This window comes from Melopsittacus undulatus, chromosome 7 (genome assembly GCF_012275295.1).
Source record: "Melopsittacus undulatus isolate bMelUnd1 chromosome 7, bMelUnd1.mat.Z, whole genome shotgun sequence".
NCBI classification, from domain to species: domain Eukaryota; kingdom Metazoa; phylum Chordata; class Aves; order Psittaciformes; family Psittaculidae; genus Melopsittacus; species Melopsittacus undulatus.
In genome coordinates, this window is record NC_047533.1 from 71,528,901 (window position 1) to 71,548,443 (window position 19,543).

General features: G+C 44.3%; 1 protein-coding gene across 1 annotated transcript in view; it reads right to left on the bottom strand.

Annotated features, from left to right (window-relative positions):
• SHROOM3 (shroom family member 3) overlaps positions 1 to 8,715 on the bottom strand; it is an 84,568-nt gene extending 75,853 nt beyond the window's left edge. Inside the window, exon 1 of the mRNA XM_031043381.2 lies at positions 8,671 to 8,715. The gene's annotated coding sequence lies outside the window, so the exon portion shown is untranslated. The remainder of the gene's footprint in view (positions 1 to 8,670) is intronic.
• Positions 8,716 to 19,543: the final 10,828 nt, after the last annotated feature.

The following is a 19,543-nucleotide window of genomic DNA, read 5'->3' on the forward strand; positions in this document are numbered from 1 at the left end:
ACTACGTTCTTTGTCTTTAGGTTAGACCTTGTAAGACAAACAAAAGCCCCAGTATTGCTTAAATTAGATGCAAAGTGCTATGTCACAGCAATATTATAAGCATGGTTCTTGTGCACACAAACGAGGGGACTCGAGCGATGATTCCCACCATGAACTTTGTGTCGGTCTGTAATGCCATCATTGTCTGAGATGATGTACAATTTTCTGCTTGAAGATCTATGGGCAATACAGCTGTTGCCCTGGCTTGCTCTGAATATTCTGTCAGTGTAACTTCAATGGGATGTGACATTCTCAGCATTTTTTTTGCTTTTTGGTATTGAGAGATAAAAGGAAGAAGAAGAAATCAAATATAAGCAGCACTGAAATAAATGCCTATGTATTTTATCTCATTTATAATTCACATTCTTTTTTACTCGCTTGTCTGTAGCAAAGAAACTGTCCTCATGTACTGCTGATGGATATCCTTTCAAATAAAACTGGGTTGGAATTAAAACTGATCGCAGTCAGAATTAAACACATGCAGGGGAAACCAAATCAGCATCAAAGACCATCTCATGCTACATGTGGAGGCTGAGGCAGAAAATATTCAAGATCATTAAGGATTCTAGAGACCTGCTGCGGTGTAGGTACAGCAACAATAATAGATGAATTTTATAGAGGGAAATGGACTCCTTGGCAGAAATATAGACAGAGGATACAGACAGAGCATCTTCTCATCCTAATCTTGAGGCACAGTGTCTGTGTTTAACTACAGATGATGGGTTAACTCTTGGATGGAACCAGGCTGCTAGGAAAAGACTAACACAGACCTGTCATTGTCCCCAGCATCTCCAGCTGGATCAGCTAGGAAACACTTGGAAGTTCTGACCAGCCTTCATGTGGAATCACCACGACCTTTCCTGTCACAAGGGTTTTGTCCAGTTAGGTGTGCTAAAGGTGCTGTTTTCTGAACCTCCTCTTCCAGCCAGTGGCTGAAGCAAAAACTCCACTAGGTGAATCAGCAGGATAGTTCAGTATTACATAATACCTTATGAAGCCAGGAACTGGGAAACATTTCTAGAGGGGTCAGATGCAAGGACCAGGCAACTTCCACAGCCTCTTCCTTGAATCACTTGGCAGCTGTTCCAAGAACTAAGCAGATCAGAGACTTTCAATTTTCTCAAGATTTAACAGCTTTTGTGGCCAGCTCCTTGTGTTGTGAAGAAAGACAAGCTGACAATGAGCTCCCCCTTCAGCAGACTGTTACTCTTCTGCAGATATTTGTCCTCTCCAGTCTCAAAACTTCAGTACTTTTCAGGGTGGCAGAATGCAGTGACACAATGCCAAAGGAACTGATGCATTTTCATTCTCTCTCACATGCACACACACACATCCCGTCCCAAAGAAGGTTATCATAACACAATGATACATGTTGCTGTACTATTGTGAAAAGATGGATTTCTGCTGGAGCAGCCTCACCCAAAACTGAGATGGAGGGGTGTTCTCTCGATCCTGTGGGCTGGATTTTCAGGGGTAACATGGCACCAAGAGATCTTTACAGGTATCGTGGCACAGGAGAAAGCGATCTTTACAGGAAGAAAAAACCTCTGCCCTTGCATTATGCTGAGGCATCATGCTCCAACTGCGTAAAAGCATAAATAGGCTCCCAAAATCACATGAGCAGGCTAAAAGCCACTTGTCACTATTAGTATACATAGATTTTTGTCTTATAGACTTTGAACCATGAGAGGTAGAGATTTGAAAAGCAGATAGCTTCACAGATCTCCTGGGTCAGAAGCTGCAGCTTTGAAGGAAGAACTGTACATCACATACATGGCAAGAGCATCCCCCTCAGTAAAGAACCGAGCCTGCATTGCTGGTTTTATTCTAAAATGTTCTTCAGAATGGTGCAAAGCACAAAACCCTGTAATAAACACTGAAGAGAAAATGAGATTGAACTTTAATAGTGCCCAGTCACCAACAACCTTCCTTTACTGACCCCACTACCCAAAAATAAATCAACCCAACCTCATCTCTTTTCCTTACATTTGGGCGCGTGTGGGAGCATCTATGCATGGATGAGGGATCTTTATTCTACATTATGACTGCCTTCAAGTAGAGAATACAGCAAACCAAAGATACCAAAGAAAGGTAGAAGGTGATGCTAAGGTACAATTAAATTAAATAAGACATTGTGTCTACTCAGTGCAGCTCATAACATCCTTCATAGCTTGCTCTTGTTCTTTGGTTTTTCCACCTAAGTCAGATGTACTGACAACCTCATGCCTGTAGCTCAAGCTGGCAACTAACAGTCCATGGTCCCCAGCTGCTGAAAAAGAGTTCCTGGGGAGGAAGAAGAAAGTAAGGATGGAGGCAGCACTGCGGAGCCCATAAAAATACCCACTCACTGAAGAAACAAGCATGACTGAAAACACCAAGTGCTTGATTTTAAGTGTTGTTTTCTACACCTTACTCCCTTAGTTCTTCTGCAGGTCGTTTACCAGAAGGGAAGGATGTAAGAGCATGGTTATGACCCAGTAAGCTCCTGATTAAAGTTAAAGCCCAAATCTCTTGTTGCAAAAGCATTACCATTTTCCCTGAATAATATCAAAAGTAAAAGAAAACATATGAGGAGGTGAAAGGCTAATGGCTCCTGAAAATGGTTCGGTGGTGATAGGGCTGAGATTATTTCTTTGAACAATGTTTCTCTCATTAAAAGCAGGTAGGTATCAGATTTTAATGACTTGTTTTTTCCCATCTCGGTAAGACAAGAAAGACTTTACTCCCCTGTTCTCCACAGCCACCCTGCAGAAGAAATGCTTTACCTGCCTTCTTATCAGGGTTAAACGATACCTGTGCTTGAAAGCAGAATTTTTACCCTTTTCCACAAGCTTAGGCAAATACACCTAGTTCTCAGAGAGCTGACAGAAAGGCAAATCACCTAATGCAAACTGACAGCTGTCAAGGGATAATAAATACCTGAAATAGGGAAAGTTTCATCCCCCCATGTACCTATCAGCTTTCAATGAAATTGTACCCTCCTTCCTGTGATCAAGCCACTAGAGCGGTGCGCGTAGCTTCAAACAGCTTTTAGTGCTGGTGAGGGGATGTCTCTGCTGGTTTTCATTCCCTCTCTCCTCTTCCAAGACATCTCTTTGCAAAGGGCATGAAACATCTGAGGGATTGGTTTCAGTTCAGCAGCTCCACAACTCCTTCTTCTCTATGGGGGCTGCTCTGAAGATTTCTGTATTTATCTCAGGCTGTTAGGCATAGAAATACTGAATAAATCAATGTACTGTTTGGGAAAAAAAGAGATTTCTGATTCTCTTGAAACTCTCACATGAAATTCCAACACCAAATTCCTTGTATTAAAGGAATTAGAACACTTGCTGGAAGAAATCCACTTTGCTGAGTCACAGCTAGAGGTTGAGCAATTGCAGGAATGAGGCCACAGTCACTTGACAGCAGGAAAAAAGGGTAAGGTGTGGGGAGAATAGAAATCTGCATTTCAGGAGTGAGTTTCCAAGGGAAGGGAAGGAGTGAAACCACTCACGCAGACAGACACACACAGCCAGCCAGGTCCTACCCCTGCTGCTTGAATAAAGGCTCTTTCAGCATTAACTCTACCCAACAGCACACCGGCTATACACTGTTGTCTTTAGGAGACAGAGTTCTTCTGTGGCAAAGTCTTCCCTGGCACTAAAGTTTGCATCGCACCAGTGATGCTGGGCTGTCTATAGCTGCCGAGAATCTGGTCCCACCACCTCCCCTAGCTAGAAGAGAAGTGCTCTGGGGACTGAGGAAAGTGACAGGCACAACAAATCAATGCATCTGGGTCATCTACAGCAGTTTTAACCTTGGCTTCTGTAATAATAAGGCAGAAATGATGTCTGTTTTACCAAGAAGGACAATGGGGTGGCTGCACATTCACTGTAGAGTTTACAGAGTGTACCTCATGGCAGATACATATCCACTACTAATTTGAATACAATGAGATTTTAGCAATTCACAACACATTACACACCTCAGCTTATGTTCCTAGAACGTCACAGCTCCAAAAGGAAAATGTCTCTCCAAACCAAATACAAGCTGAGCTCTAAAAGACCCTTTTATCCTTTAGCATGCATCGTTCTGTAGCGGGAATCTGAGCCCCTTTCCTACTTATTCATGAGTATGTGTATGCAGAAGCAGGGAAGAGGACAAGGAAGAATTTCTTTATGGAGGAAAAAAAAGCAGCAGCCCCATTCCTGAGGCGCTGTTGCTATGGGCCTGCGGGGTTCACAACAGATGGCAGGAGAGCCATCCCTGCGCCTGGCTCTGAAGCTGTCCACTCAAGCATACCATTCGCATTCCCCACATACCTCTGGCCCCTCGCTTCGGCACAGGCTGGCTGTTCCCCTCAACACTCCTGTAACAGCCCCCTAAGGACTGATCCAGTCCAGGGCTCAGCGTTGTCCTTCTCCCTGGATGGAGCAGGTAGCAGCCTTCGGGATCACGGCTTGAGGCAGAGCCAGCCTCTTTGCTGCAGAGGACATTGTCACATCCAAACCACTTGAGGGGAAGGCAGTTCAGAGCCAAGGTCACTGCCAGGAAGGATTCACTGTCCAACGAGTATTATTAACAGCTAAAAAGTGTGAGAGAAAGTGTGCAGAGGGAAAACAAGGTAAAGATGGAGTAAGAGAAGTACCAGGTAGGGAAAAGCATGATTTAAGCAGCCGAGATATCCAGGTATATAGAAAAGAGACGCCAGAAGCAGCAGCAACAAGCTCCAGGTACAGCATTCTGCCTCAGTGCTCCACCTAGTCTAGCATAGGACACAATTACCTGGAAGACCCCCCCAGATATACAAACCCCTGCTGAGAAGTGCCCATTGCTGTGGAGTTCATGCTCTCAGCCTTCCTCTCTGTGCACTGAAAATCCCTGCCTGACAGACAAAGTGCTTCCCAGCTCCCTGGGCACAGCCAGGCTAAAGAAAAGTCAATGCACCATCACTCCTGCACCCACTTTGGACACTTCAATCCTACTGTTCTGGTCTCCTAAACCCAAACAACAGACGTGTTACTTCAGATTCTGAAGGAATTTGAATGCAATTTGCCTGTTGCTTGCTGATCCCACATAAGAGGGCTCTTTGGGGCTCATTTGCATATGGTTGCTGGAGTCTTTTTTGGGGGGGGGGGAGGCTTACAACAAGGATGGAGACAAAGCAGCAGATGCTGCAGGCTAACGACGATGAGGAGCAGTGCTGGAAGTGTGCAGCTGGCCACTTGCTTTCCTCAAGCTTTGCAAATAAGTATTTCCAGTCTTCCTGAGGATCATAATAGTCACTAAGCTTGGCAGGAGGAGCTGTTTGAGAAGCATCTAATTGACTTGCAGCAATGGACATCTGATTCAAAGCAATAGTGGTTCCCAGAAACCCCTTTATTAAATCTGAATAATGATCCCCCCAGAGCACGTGAATGTTTCTTGAGTCATTGTTAAGAAGAGGAGTCAAGCTGCAGGGCTGCTCCAAGACAGCCTGGGAAATGGCCTTGCTGCTCCACAGCAAGTTCAACCAAAGCCTTTCACTACTCTCCTTTACAACTCTGACTTGGTCACCCTCCTAAATGTTGTCCATCCAAAGCTAATGTTATTTTCTTGGCTCGCTTTCCTTCTGATGCAGACAAGGAGCAAGCATTAAGTTTGAGAAAACCAGTGTGACTCCTGCTAAAAGTCAGTTTGTGCCACTGCATGTGCAGCCTTTTCTGTGCAGGCATGCAGGAAATTTTCCTCCCTCTCACACACACAATGGTTTAGATTTGGTATTTATGAGCTTAAGATAGAAATAAAGGAGGAATGAAGTTTCCAGGTGGCTCTTTCTTTCTTTAATCTTTCCTATGTTTCTCTTTTACACCCCTAACACCCTCCTCCCCCCACCCCTCCCTGCTTTTCTATCAGTCTTTAATCAAATTCCTGCTGTTACTGTTATTGAACAAAGGAGATGCTGGCATAGCCCTGGAGTGCCTGTGCACATGGGCTGCCCTCTAACAGTCAAGTTGCTACCATTTATTGTTAAATGGTCACCGCAGGCTGTCATTTCTAAAAAGAAGGAAGAAATGTCCAGGATTTGGCAACTGACATAAATGTTAATATCTGGTATTTCTTCAGCCACTTGGGTTTCTATGAGGTATTGCCTTTAACCCTTTGAAGGCTTCAGAAAGACTTGTCTTCAAGAGATTATAAAACAGACCAGAGAAAACAGGAACATCACTTAGATGATTTTTTCAGTTCACTCAAAGGAGGCAATCACAAAATCTCTTTAATTCAGGCATCCCTTCAAATTTCAGATACTGTATACATCACCTTTCTTCACATTGAATCCTACAGAGCACTGAACCACTCTGCTCAAACAGGGAAGACATGCATGTCTGGCTCATATACAACCTGATATGAAGACCGCAGGAGATGTCAAATCACTCAAGCAGGTAGTGGACTAGGACCCAAGTTAATCCCTTGTCTGTACATGACTGTCCACACTCTACTGATTGTCCACATTTATAGGTGAATGTCTTGCTGCAATACTGCAGTCCCCCTGTCAGGAGAGAATCACATCCTTTGCAGAGCTCCCTGCAGCCTCACAATGTGTGTACAAGGATCCTCCAGTGAAGGGCAAGAGTTCCTGTACATCTCTGCAGCCTGGGAACATGCCCACCCATGCAGGCATCAGGCCATGCCTCAGGGTGATGGGATCTGTTCTGTAAAACAGCATCTTCCCATGTCCTGTGGATCTGTCAGCTCCACTGCCTCGGGAAACTCCAGGGCTGCTCATATGCTGACTAGTTTTTCTCTTGATGGCAGGAAAATGCACACAGTCACCATGCACAGGTCCTTTCAGATGGGACAGCTGGCTTGTGAGCAGCCAGTGGGTTGCTCCAAGGACTGAAGCTAAGAGCATATGAACAGTCTTCCCCTAGCCAAATGCTTCTTTGAATTTTGTTTTAAAGAGCTGTCAAAAGGAGTAAATTTAGGGGCCATTTAAAGTGACTTGCTGCTGAAAACACTTCTAGTTGTATTGTCAAAATAATAGAATCATAGAATCCCAGACTGGTTTGGGTTGGAAGGGACCTTAAAGCTCATCTAGTTCCAACCCCCGGCCACAGCAGGGACACCTTCCACTAGACCAGGTTGCTCCAAGCCCCTGTGTCCAACCTGGCCTTGAGCACTGCCAGGGATGGGGCAGCCACAGCTTCTCTGGGCACCCTGTGCAGGGGCCTCAGCACCCTCACAGGGAAGAACTTCTTCTGAAGATCTCACCAATCTCCCCTCTGTCAGGTTAAAGCCCTTCCCCCTTGTCCTGTCACTACAGGCTCTTGGTCAAAAGCTCCTCTCCAGCTTTTTTGTTGGCCCCTTTAGGCACTGGAAGCTACTTTAATGTCTCCCGGGAGCCTTCAGAATCTCCCTGCTCTTCAAATACTGGAATGAATACATATGGTGCAAGGCAATGTGCTGTACCCACAAGTTGTGGCTGCATCTCTGCTTCAGAACAGGCTGTTCCAAGCTGCTTTTCTTCAGCAGATAATCTACAGCCAAAAACTACTCCATTTGACAGGGGGACATAGACCCCATATTCCACTACCACCACTTCAACATGCTTTCACCCACACCGACAACTTGCACTGAACAACTGGATAACCACACTGTAGCAAAAACACAGTTTCAGCCCAAGCACACAGCTAAAGGTTTGGCTGATATCCACAAAAAAAAACCCAAACAAACAGACAAACCTGATGGTAAAAGATCTCCAAATAGCAACGAAGCAGGTAATGAGTTTAAAAACCATCTAATGGGTTTACTGAAGGAGTTAATGTCTCAGGAAATAATCAAAATCAAAGTTCAATGAACTTTATGAGTCATAACCAATCTAAAAGGGTGTATAGGTGTGCAGAATATACAACAGGTCTTTGGTGAATGTAAATTTGTACAGGCCCATACTGGAGCAATGCTGATTGCCATCTCCTAGAATCAGCCTCTTGCACATTCTCTTTCTGCTACCTGCAATGTTACTGTATTAATCAAACAAGAATATATCCCCAACTGTATGGCTAGCCTTTCTCTATTAAACACTAACACAAAGCATTGGACTGGTTTGACACCCACTTTAAACAATTCTGAACATATAAAGGGTGAAGGCAAGAAAGAGTGCCTTGAGCAGAGACTCTTTCAGACTATGAAACTAAAAATCACCTGCCACATCACACTGTGTATTTTGAGTCAGACCCTCTGTTTATGAGACTCGGTGTCCCAAGTCCATTATTAGCACCCTTTGAGGGAGGGAATGGCCTTAAACATGCTGTACAGCTCAGAAGCTCTCCAAAGTCCTCCGCTCCTGTAAGCTTCTGGCACTTTTCTAGCCTAAAGCCCAAGAGATTTGCTTACACCACTCAACAGCTTCACAGTGCCAGAGCTCAGTGCTGGCTCCCTGTGTGCTGTGAGCTTGCTTCCAATAGCAGCTGAACCCCAGCCACAGCACTGCCTGAACACTCACTGGCTCTGAAGTCTATATGCTCATGATGTTCAGGACCAACAGGGTCCTTCAGACTCCTGTTTTCCTTCTTGCAGGGAGTGAGCTTTCTCCCTGCCATGAGATCCTGCTGCCTCCACAGGCACAAAGCCCTGCCTGGCTTGCTTTGCTGTAGCTGCTGAGAGGCTGCTTACCTTCAGAGGCACCAGGCTCAGGTATTCCCATCCTTGGGACGGAGGCAGCCTGCCATTTGGTGAGTGCAGTTCTCGGAGGAGGGAATGGCACTACTGCCCTAGGAAGTGGAGAATCAGGAGCATAGCAAATGAGGTTGCAGATACAGGTGCTGCGCACAGAGGCACCTCAGAACTAATCCCACAGTAAAAAGCAGGAGGTTTGCTCAGCAGAGGCAGCTCAGATTACTGCCCTCCTACCAGGCAGTCGTCAGCAGGCCTGATAGACAGGAGCAGAGACCGTGAGGAAAGGGGAAAGTTGCTGAGTGAAAGTGCCAGTCAGTTCTGTCCCGACTCCCTGTAGACTGGGGGTTGACCTCCTCTTACAATGAACACTGGGCTTTGGAGGGAGAGAAAGGAAAAAAACCTATATTCGATGATACATAGATAAAGACAATATAAAGAACTGTTTTCCACCAGCCAGGATTCATACAGCATTTGTCTCAAAATTCACCACTCCAATTTCATTTTAAAATTGTAATTGGAAGTAATGGTGGGGGGTAAAAACCTTCTGCCAAGCATCAGCTCTGTGGGTAACACTGTCTCTTCTCCTGCACCAAAGCACCCAGCCTGAGCTCCGGCAGAGGAGGAGGCTGAGGACACATGGCTCTCTATGAAGTCCATGGAAACAGCACAGAAAAGTAAGTGGCCCTCAACAGACTGGCCCCATCCTGATACAGAGGATGTCAGCCTGATGCAGTCAGGGAAGTTCAGTTACTTTCTACCCAGCCAAGCTGTCTTGGCATCCAAGAGAATGCTGAAAACGTATGTTAAATATATGTTACATAGGTTAATATGTTTTCTCTATGGGGAGCAAATTGTTTCATTTCAGGCCAGGAGTAATGCCACATAAAAACATCTATCAGCAGAAGGAGCCAACGCCAGTGCCCTAGGCCAAGCACAGAAAACTAAGAGACAGCTCTGAGCTGAGTTAACTGGCTCTTTTCACCTCCTGAAAGATGTATTTTTTAACCACTAGTTCAGATTTTAATTAGCAGAGGCCCTATTTAATAGGAAAAAAAAAAGTTATGGTGTACTTCTGCAGGTATAACCCACATTAAAATGGTTTACATGCAGATACTGAAGACCAACCCTGTCTCCCTTCCAACCCCGCAGTCAAAGCAGGCAGAATGCTGAAAAATGGGTATTGGAAAAGAAAATAATTCCATATTACAGAGCTATTGGCATAGCCAGTGTTCATTGATCAGGTGCATACAGGTGAATACTCTGCAGTTATGTGAGTTAGGCTGCCCTTTTCTAAACTATGAACATTTATGGATATAAAAGGCCATTTGAAGCTGTCTGTGCAGTTTCTGCTCTTCATTATTCTTCTGACTGAAATATTCCATTTATCCAGCCACAAGGGAGAAACAGTTCCAAGGGATCTGTGTGACCCACACAAGTCCATTCATGACAAATGGAAAGTAGTTACAGCGATCACTACACCTTAACATCTGTTTTACTGAAGGAAATCCAGGCACACTCAATTCATATCACAGAATCACAGACTGGTTTGGATTAGAAGGAACCTTAAAGTTCATCTAGTTCCAACCCCCTGCCACAGGCAAGGACACCTTCCACTAGACCAGGTAATATTAGTAGGATTACATTAAAGTTCATTAGCCTTTCCTGACACTGTCTCCCTCCCAGAGGAAACTTTGGATCAAGCAAGAAAAGCATGGGAAGGCTTTTGACAAATGGGCTTATATTCCTGGGTAACTAGTGTAGCTGAGCAAAATAAATACGTAACTCAGCTACCACACAACAAATGTCTTATAAATCAACATTTATAATCAGCTCTTGAAAAGCTTTAAAAGCCTGTAAAAGCCCTATTGACAAAACGTCAGCCTAGAGACAATCTCAGGTAGAGAAGTGAGGCACAGCTCAGTCAGAGAACACATGCTTGTTTGTTTAAATCTTCATACTACCATGATCTGCTCCAGCTCCAAATTAAATCCTCAGGGAATTCCAAAAGCAGGAGGTTCATACCCTAAGCAGCACTTTGTACAGCACTGGCAGAGATTTCCTGGCTTTTCCAGTGTCACTTTCTGACAAATCAAACCCCAGCTTGATTATTGCCTGAAGAAGGCAAACTAATCCAAATGCACTTGGTGAAAGCAGCAGTTAATGCACAGTGGCAGTGGCCAGAAATTGCTGTGTTTCTAACACAGCTTCAGGTGAGGGGTCAGTCTCTAATGTCCCATGTAAGAAAACACAGTATAGAGGCTGTCATTTTTGGTTTTCCATGGCATTTTCTTACTTTCCCATCAGTGACCTCAATCTTTTTGTCAAAAACTGTATCTAGATCTTCTTCATATTTACTATCCACTGTGGGACATTCCCTAAAAGCCCACAGTCCTAAGCTGTAACTAATTAAATCATAGTAAGGCTGTTGCCAGTGATGTCAAAATGAAATTCTGTTCACCTCTTAGCTGTCTGCCCCTTTTTTAGCATTGACCCTTCCTAATGAAATAGGAATGTGGAGCTGTTGGAGTGAATACAGAGGAGGCCATGGAGATGCTCTGAGGGCTGGAGCACTTCTGTTATGGAGACAGAGCTGGGCTTGTTCAGCAGGTAGAAGAGAAGGCTCCAGGGAGATCTTAGAGCAGCTTCCAGTACCTCATGGGGTTAACAAGAAATCTGGAGGGAGACCTTTTGCAAGGGCATGGAGTAACAGGATGAAGGGGAATGGGTTCAAACTGAAACAGGGGAGTTTGAGATGAGATCTCAGGCAGAAGTTCTTCCCTTTGAGGGTGCTGAGGTTGCTGGCACAGGTTGCCTAGAGAAGCGATGGCTGCCCTGTCCCTGGCAGTGTTCAAGGCTCGGTTGGATGGGTCTTAGAGCAACCTGGTCTAGTGGAAGGCATCCCTGCCCATGGCAGAGGGCTGGAACTGGATGAGCTTTAAAGTTCCTTCCAACCCAAACCAGCCTGTGATTCTATGATTTGTGATACCTGGCAGTTGGGGATCTGAGAAGTAAGGTGACATGACCAAAGGCACACTGGAGGAGTTCACAACCGAACATATAACAGCACTAGTCACAAGACCACCCTGCCAGCTTTCTACCACGGTTAAGGCCAGCTTTGCCCTCTTGAGCTGTCAGTTTGAAAACTTGCATGTGTATGTCCTTTCTCCCATTCCCCAAGTCATCACCCTGCACAAATAATAACCACATCGCAGCACAGCTTCTTGGAATCATGCTCCTGCACTGCTACAGAGTGGGTTGGGAGCCAATGCCTATTCTAATTAATTTCATTAACAAAACTTGGATTTATTAGATGCAGTTTTTTGGCACGCCATCAAATTCACCACAAATTACATTAGTGTCATAAGAGGAAAGGATTAGCCCAGAGTTCTTTGAAGAATTGTGTTGGCACTTGGCTTTCTGTAAAAGTGCCAGCAGCCTCCCCTCTCTCTAGGAATAGCCCATTTTCTCCTGGTCAATGAGGGAAATCATGGCACAGTGAGGGTCTAAGCCAAGGCTTTTCTGAGTCTGTGGGAATCTTTCCACCAATTTCCATGGGCTTGACTCGGCCCTGAGCCTCAGCTGTCAGTTGTATTGACATCTTCCTCCCACACTTCAACACTTCGATAGGGTCTAAAATCTCAGTTATAGATACCCCTGTGTGAATGCACAGTCTGCTCAGCTCCTGAGTTAGCCAGCTCCCCTCTGACACTCCTGCTCTCAGGATTGCAGTGTACTTCCCCTAGCGTCTCCCCCAGGTCTCGTTGTTGAGGCAAGGGGGCCCAGGGACAGGGATGTGCCAAGAGAACAATATATGAATAACCCAAGTGACACAGGGAATCTGTAGGGAAGCATGAAAACGAACACACAGATTATGGTTATAGCCAAGGATAAGCTTAATCCTTTCTTTTTGTACAGTTTTTAGCACAACAGGAAAAATGAGGATAATGTTTTCTATCCCCACTCCTCCTTTATTTGACTTGTATTTTTAGCTAAAGTCTCTTTGAGATGAAAAGAACTGAAGGAACTGCTGAGCTTGAGGCAGACATAACCCACCAACCACCAACACTGAAAATAGAAAATCAGCTGCTTTGAATACTGATCTTTGTTATGCATGTATCTCTACTTACACCTCACTACAGAGCTGCCCCTGAAAGAGAGATGATATAGTCAAATGCTCTTCACTTTACACAAAACATACGATGAGAACTGGGCAAACAGACACCCTTGGGCTATGTAAAGGCATTAATAAAGCTTTAGTTTGTAAGTACCAGGAGCAGTGTCAGCCACATAGTTTAATTGCAGTATCTATCTTATCAAAGAATCACAGAATGGTTTGGGACCATCAAAGGTCATCTAGTCCAACCCCCTTGCAATGACGGTGATGGCTGGCACCAAGCCCAAAGCATCAGATCTCCATTCAAACTGCTGCACAAGCAGAGGATTCATACATGCTGTCTGTCTTGGAGGTGGACAGATTTGCTGTAAAGCACAGCTCCTTTGACTTACATACTTTGTGACATCTCACTGGCTCCGCAAATGCAAGTGTCACTATCAGAGCCCCTCACATCCCAGGTCAGAATCTGTGTGCTGGCCTGAACCCTAAGAATAACACCCCAGGAGAGCTCTGCAGGACTCCTGCATTTCAGTGAGTGCAGAGTAAGGGCCTAAAACATTGGTAATTCTCTGTAGAAGTTTTACTTGCTGTTCCACTAGTAAATTTTAATAATGCTTTGCACTCATTAACCAAGACTGATGCTGGATCCAAGAGTTTAAAGAATCAAAGGACCAAATTCTGACCTGAGGTAACTCATCTGAACTCTATTCAAGTCCATGGAGCTGCTTTATAGCACCAAGAACAGGGACCAAAGCGCGCACGTTAGGATCACTTCACAATACCCTGTCGTCTCACAAATGACTTCACGTTTTCACCTCTGCCTTCCCTGCACTAGGCAATGGTGAACGCCACATCAACTCTAAGTAATGGCTTGTAGGAGGCCTTAGTTCAAGCAGTGCTTGCGTTAGAAAGGGGGTCTGAGAGTTGTTGTCCCCATGACTATAGTTCCCTTCAAGCATGATATTCTCAGAACCGCTACATTTGCCACCATGCCTCAGTGATCTAATTGCTGCTATTACCAACATGTTGAATGTAAAACTATGTAAACAGTGTGACAGTATGACAGCCATTCCTGCTTACTGACCTGTGGAAAAGACTATTTTTGGCAACTGCTGTAGGCCACTGTGGTCACTTGTAAAGCAGACCAGGCAATGCCCACATCTTGAGCCTTATCCTCAGCTGATACAAGCACGCACAACACAATTACATTGAAGTGATACCACTGAAAAGGCCTAAATCTCTTTTTGACTGCACCCAATTCTGCTTAGGTACTGAAGCTGGAGAGGAAGTGACAGAAAAAAGCCAAACTGGAAAAAATAACCTGCCTTTCACACTTTAACAACTAAGCCTATTTCTGTGGCTTGTAGCTTTCAAACACTCCAACTGGTTAAAGATCAACTATGTAAGGTAGTTTGCTGAGGACAGTAGTCAAATTTCCCACTACTAAATTAATTCATAGAATCACAGACTGGTTTGGGTTGGAAAGGACCTTAAAGCTCATCCAGTTCCAACCCCCTGCCACGGGCAGGAACACCTTCCACTAGACCAGGTTGCTCCAAGCCCTGTCCAGCCTGGCTTTGAACACCAGTGAGTGATACTTGCTTGTCCTTCTCTGTTGCTCAGTGCTATCTTGTCTCTCCTGTGATCATTTGAAAGGATTTTCCCCTCACTCATTCTGTTTAATCGTGGCAATTTGCTGTAGCTAGCGGGACACTCAAGCAGCAGTATGCTTTTTGTCTGATTGCTCAGCTAGGAAATATATCAGAAAGAAACAAATGTGCTTTTTTTCTGAGCCAGCAGAGGAAAGTGTTCTGAAAAGCTCTCTATATAAAGGTGAGGAAGGAGAAAACAGGTAATTTTGTTGTACAATTCTAAATGTTTTAATAACCAGATGTCATTAAAAGGATTAGAACAGACCACCAAGCTAAATTCACCTTGCCAGCAAGGTCTGCAATGCAGGAAATCGTAACTCAGCTTGCCAGGGACTGGAAGATGTACCTAAGGTACACTCAATAAGATTTTCAGTTCCCTGAGATGCAGAGAGGTTTTCACTCTGCCTTGTTCTGGCTTCAGCACAATGAAGTGTGAAGTATTCACAAGCTTCTTCATAGCACACCAGTTGCAGACCTGAGGTCTACAGGAACGAACACACATCTGGGTCTGTTGTCCTGGAAATGAATGGGCAAAACAGGCCCAGCGATGTAGGAAGGAATGACCAGAAAGAAAGGAACTGGCTTTAGGAACAGCCTTTTAAACAACTGGGATATGAGCAGCCCTGTTAAAGAAGCAGATTAAGGTTAATGTTTGAATACTGCCCTTGGGGGCCCCCAAACTGAGGGGGAGACAAACAAAATGCAGGTAGAGAGCATCAAAGAAAAATCCTTCAACAGCTGTCTCCCAAATAAGGATCGTCTGATGGAACAGGAACAGCATTTACTTATCACTACAGTTCATTCAGTCATCCTCTGCCTCTGCCCTACTGTAAATCCACAGGCAAGGAAGCAGAAAATTCACAACTTCACATGTCCCTCCTACTGCAAGTTCCTTCCTGATGTCAGCAGGATGTTTGCCCAGGAGTGAAAGGCAGGCTGTGGTCCTTATAATAACCTCTCTGCTACTTGTTATTTATTTGTAACCATTCATATTCATTAATATTAATTATCCTTGTCAAATAGGTCATTTTTCTCATCTACTTATTTGTTTCCTCTTATACTGAATTTCCTCTGATTTTTCCTATTCCCTTCATTGAAACATTCCCACTCTTTTCTGTTAAACTGATCAACAGGCTGATGAATAACACACCAGTTATTCAGCTCTGCATATGGCATTCCAAGGGAAATGACACATCATTGCATCAGCCTGTCTACAGACCTAACAAGATGTTGTAACATCAATTTTTGCTTAGTAACACAAGCAGAGGCTCGCTCTGCTGCCACTGGTACTAAAAGCTTACCTTTGTCCTGAAACAACAAGATTAAGTGGTAACCTGAGTATGCTACATGGGCTACACATGTGGACGGAGTGGGTTGAATGTATTCTGTTGCTCCTCTGATGGTCTCGCTACAATACATCCGAATAAAACCCATCTGTGCTTTCTGTCCATCATCATGTCTGGTAACACATAACATTGCTACAGAGCTCCTGGGTTTTCATTTTGAAAAACAAACAATCAGATCTTCAAAAACACGATGACCTTGAATATGCTTTGGCAAGAACCAAGCCACATCCACCAAGCAGACTTTGCTATTGTTTGTGTATGACTTTTAAGGGGTAAAGTCCCTGTCAGACTGAGTTTGTGTCACTCCCTAAGCAACAGCTCTCATGATACTGAAGTCACAGACTAAAAATTCAGGTCACATATGACTGGTCAGGGAGTTTTCAGTTGCTGATATCTGCAGCAAGCAACCCTAATCCACTTCAACTGAAACATTACAGACAATATACAAAAAATCAGCATCTCAAGCACTCCAAAAATTATTTCTTTTCAGATGATATAGTACTGCAAAACATCATCTTCTTGGCTGCACAACAAAAACTAATCCCAAGTGAGAGGCATGCTAGTGCTTCCTTTACAAGTCTTAATGGTTAAACTCATTATGTCTGGGGGAAAGATAATCTGCACATCCTGTAGCTTTACCTCAAGCCTAGCTTGCAAACCTGTGTTTGTTCACATGTCATCACAGAGGTATGCTGCCTGCCCAGCAGCACCCCCGTAACTGAGATGAAGGCACCACATGGATCAGGTTCTCACTGAGCTGCTCCTCTTCATTTGTTTCTTTTGCATCTTGCCTCATTTGATTTCATATTGTTGGAAGCGTTTATTTAATGCAAACGCTCACTTTCCCCTTGCTACTTTCCTCTTTCTCATCATTCTTCTCTGGGATCCTTCTTTTATCCCCTCTCATCCACTTTTCTTCTAGCACTGAAGATAAAAATCTTTGTCTTCTGCCTTGTTTGGAGGCCACCTTCGGTGGCATGGAGAGAATTAAGAGCAGCTTGTGACCCACTGCCCACAAAGCAGTCAGGACCTCACCTCTCTGTTCCTTCGCTGCTTTCATGCCAGAACTGCAGGGTCAGCTGGGGCTGTGTCCAATTACCTGAACTGAAGGCTGGGCTTTTAGCTCCTAATTGCAATTTTCCAGTTCAAAATTTATGGATTGTCACTGAGTTTTAAACATGCACAAAAGATTTAAAGTACCTCAATAAGTATGTGAATGTAACACTTTTAAAGTTAAGGTGCTTGATCTTTCTAGTAGTGATGAAATGAAATCATGAAAGGCTCTGAACCAAATTTCCTCAAACTCACTATAGTGTTCCAAATGAGGAAAACATCAAATACTCTTGCATACTCATTAGAAAGGAGAAGAAAAGGTGAAAAGGTCTTGGGAACTTCAAAATAGTGGAGACAGAAACTATTACATTACACTGTGAAGTGTAATTTTGGAACATAAAAGACTGCTGTCTGTTGATTTTTTGCAGAGGTGAATCACCTCCTCTTTCAGTAAGTCATCAGCCATAACAACGACATGATGGATGCCCATGGGGGTTGCTTTGCCTCTCATGGTTCCTTCTTGTATGTGAAGAACTAGTCAAGGAAAGTGTTGCTTGTGTTCTCTTTCAGCTTGAAGAAAGAGGCCTCAAAGATTTCTAAGGTTCTGTTATTCTGGGACCTCCCAAGGAAATATTAGGAAGTGCTGAATTTTGGCCTGGCTATGACACTGCTGACCTTGAGTATATCATTCCCCTGTCTATAAAGACATCTATGCATATACACATGTATACATATATGTGCATCTGTGCACGTATGTTTATGTGTGTGTGCATACATATCCGGGCAGCGAGAGTGCTTATTGAATCCTGGTGTCTTGTTTAAGACACAAGGAACCAACCTTCCCAATGCACTTTACTCAGTTTGTAGGCTGCTAAAGGCAGCATGGGCAGGGTTCAGTCTCCAGCAGAGGAATGCCACAAATGAAAGTATCCAAGTGAAGTGGAGAGGAGGTCTGGGACGAAACACCTGCAATGGGACTCCAGGATTTGTTTGTCTATGCTTTTCTCTTTCCTTTTCTTTTTACCTTTCAGGTGGACAAATCGAATGCCAGAAACAATTCTCAATTCACACTAAACAGAAGCAGCTATTTTACTAGGTCATCTCAGCAAAAATGAAGGTAAAATGTGAGCATTTTGCTCAGTCAATAGAGTTGGACTACAATCTACATAGGCTCACATAAAAAATATTTACCAATGGCTACACAAAGCGTATAACAGTTGTGTATATGAATATTCAGAATTTGTCCTAAGTTCATTGTCAGTTCCTAAAAGTACTTTAGGTAAATAACAGAACACAGCCAGCAAATCATGATATACGCTCCAGACAGCAGCAGGGTATCTGAGCTGTTGGCACCTGCCCTATTTGGACAGCGCTACCCAGATGTCACTTATTCCAATTTAGCAATCCAAGCTGACACCTTCTGTTTGGCTAATGACAGCTCCTCAGCAATGCTGATCTTGACCCAAATTCCCTTCTGACTAAGCATCCAAATTCAGGACAGAGCATGCCATAAAGTGATACAAGGTATCACATACCTGACACAGCAAAAACTGTTGGGACATGCACACAGTAAGAAAACATAAAAGAAGCATCTCTATAAAGGTCTTTAACACTCCCAGTTCCAGACTCAAACATCTCTGATTCAAAATGTGTATCAAGATTCAGGTTCTGTGTCCTGACCCCTCAAAAAACAGTTATTTTTCATGTTGATGCAGAACATGTGAGGTGTGAGATACAACTCATTCATCACATTGATATCACAAAGGCTGTGGCTCAAAAGATGCAGCTGAAATAGCTGCTCTTCCCCTAGATCATATCCTGAGAAGAATATTGGTCAGACTGCTCTCAGTCAGTGCAGTCACCCTGTCACTCACCTGCATGAAACAGCTCCAAATCTGCTGAGGCCAGTGGAAATCTTCTGTCACAGCAACAGTGATAACGTGCAACAAATGAGGCAAGAGCTAGGAACAGAACTGCTACCCTTTCACAGGGAGCCCCAAGCACTTTGAGGGAAGATGGGACTGCTTGTAAATCACTGAACAGGCATTCCTGGATTGTCATGTGGCAGGGGAGCAGTGAAAGAAAGCTGGGTAAGTATTTCACATGCTTGGAGGTATCAGTGACAAAGGAGTCATAGATATGTTGCCTAAGACAAACAAACATTTGCTTGGGCTCATGCCTGTGTGCTTAAAACAAAGCTTTGGCCAAGACCAGGCCAAGTCAGAGGCTTTAGGCTGGAGATGTGAAGGGAATGACTGTGATACCCTGCAAGGGCAGGAGAGAGGTTGGGAAGGAGCGTTGAGTCTTGCCTACCTGCGGACGACTAGCTTCAGTTTCCTGTAGGACCCTTTCACCAGGGAGATGGCCTCTCTCCTGGAGCTGCTCAGTTCCACCTCATTGATGTTCACCACTTCATCACCAGCCTGCAGTTTGGAAGGCAGGGAGTCTGCTTTACCTCCCTCTTCTATCTGCAGAAGAAAGAGAGGAGGAAGAAACAGTGAGACACGCCTGACCACCACTTGCAGAGCTGAGTCTGTATTTCTATTGAAGGAAATGGGTCTATCAGCTCTCTGACTAAGAAATGTTGTCTCCCTTTGCCAGCCAGCTTCTTTAAAGGTCCATGCTTTGCCTCTCCTATGTTTCTTGTGGATGGAAGAAGGGGAGCAGCAGCCAAATTAATCATGCCAAGATGCACTGATTTGAAT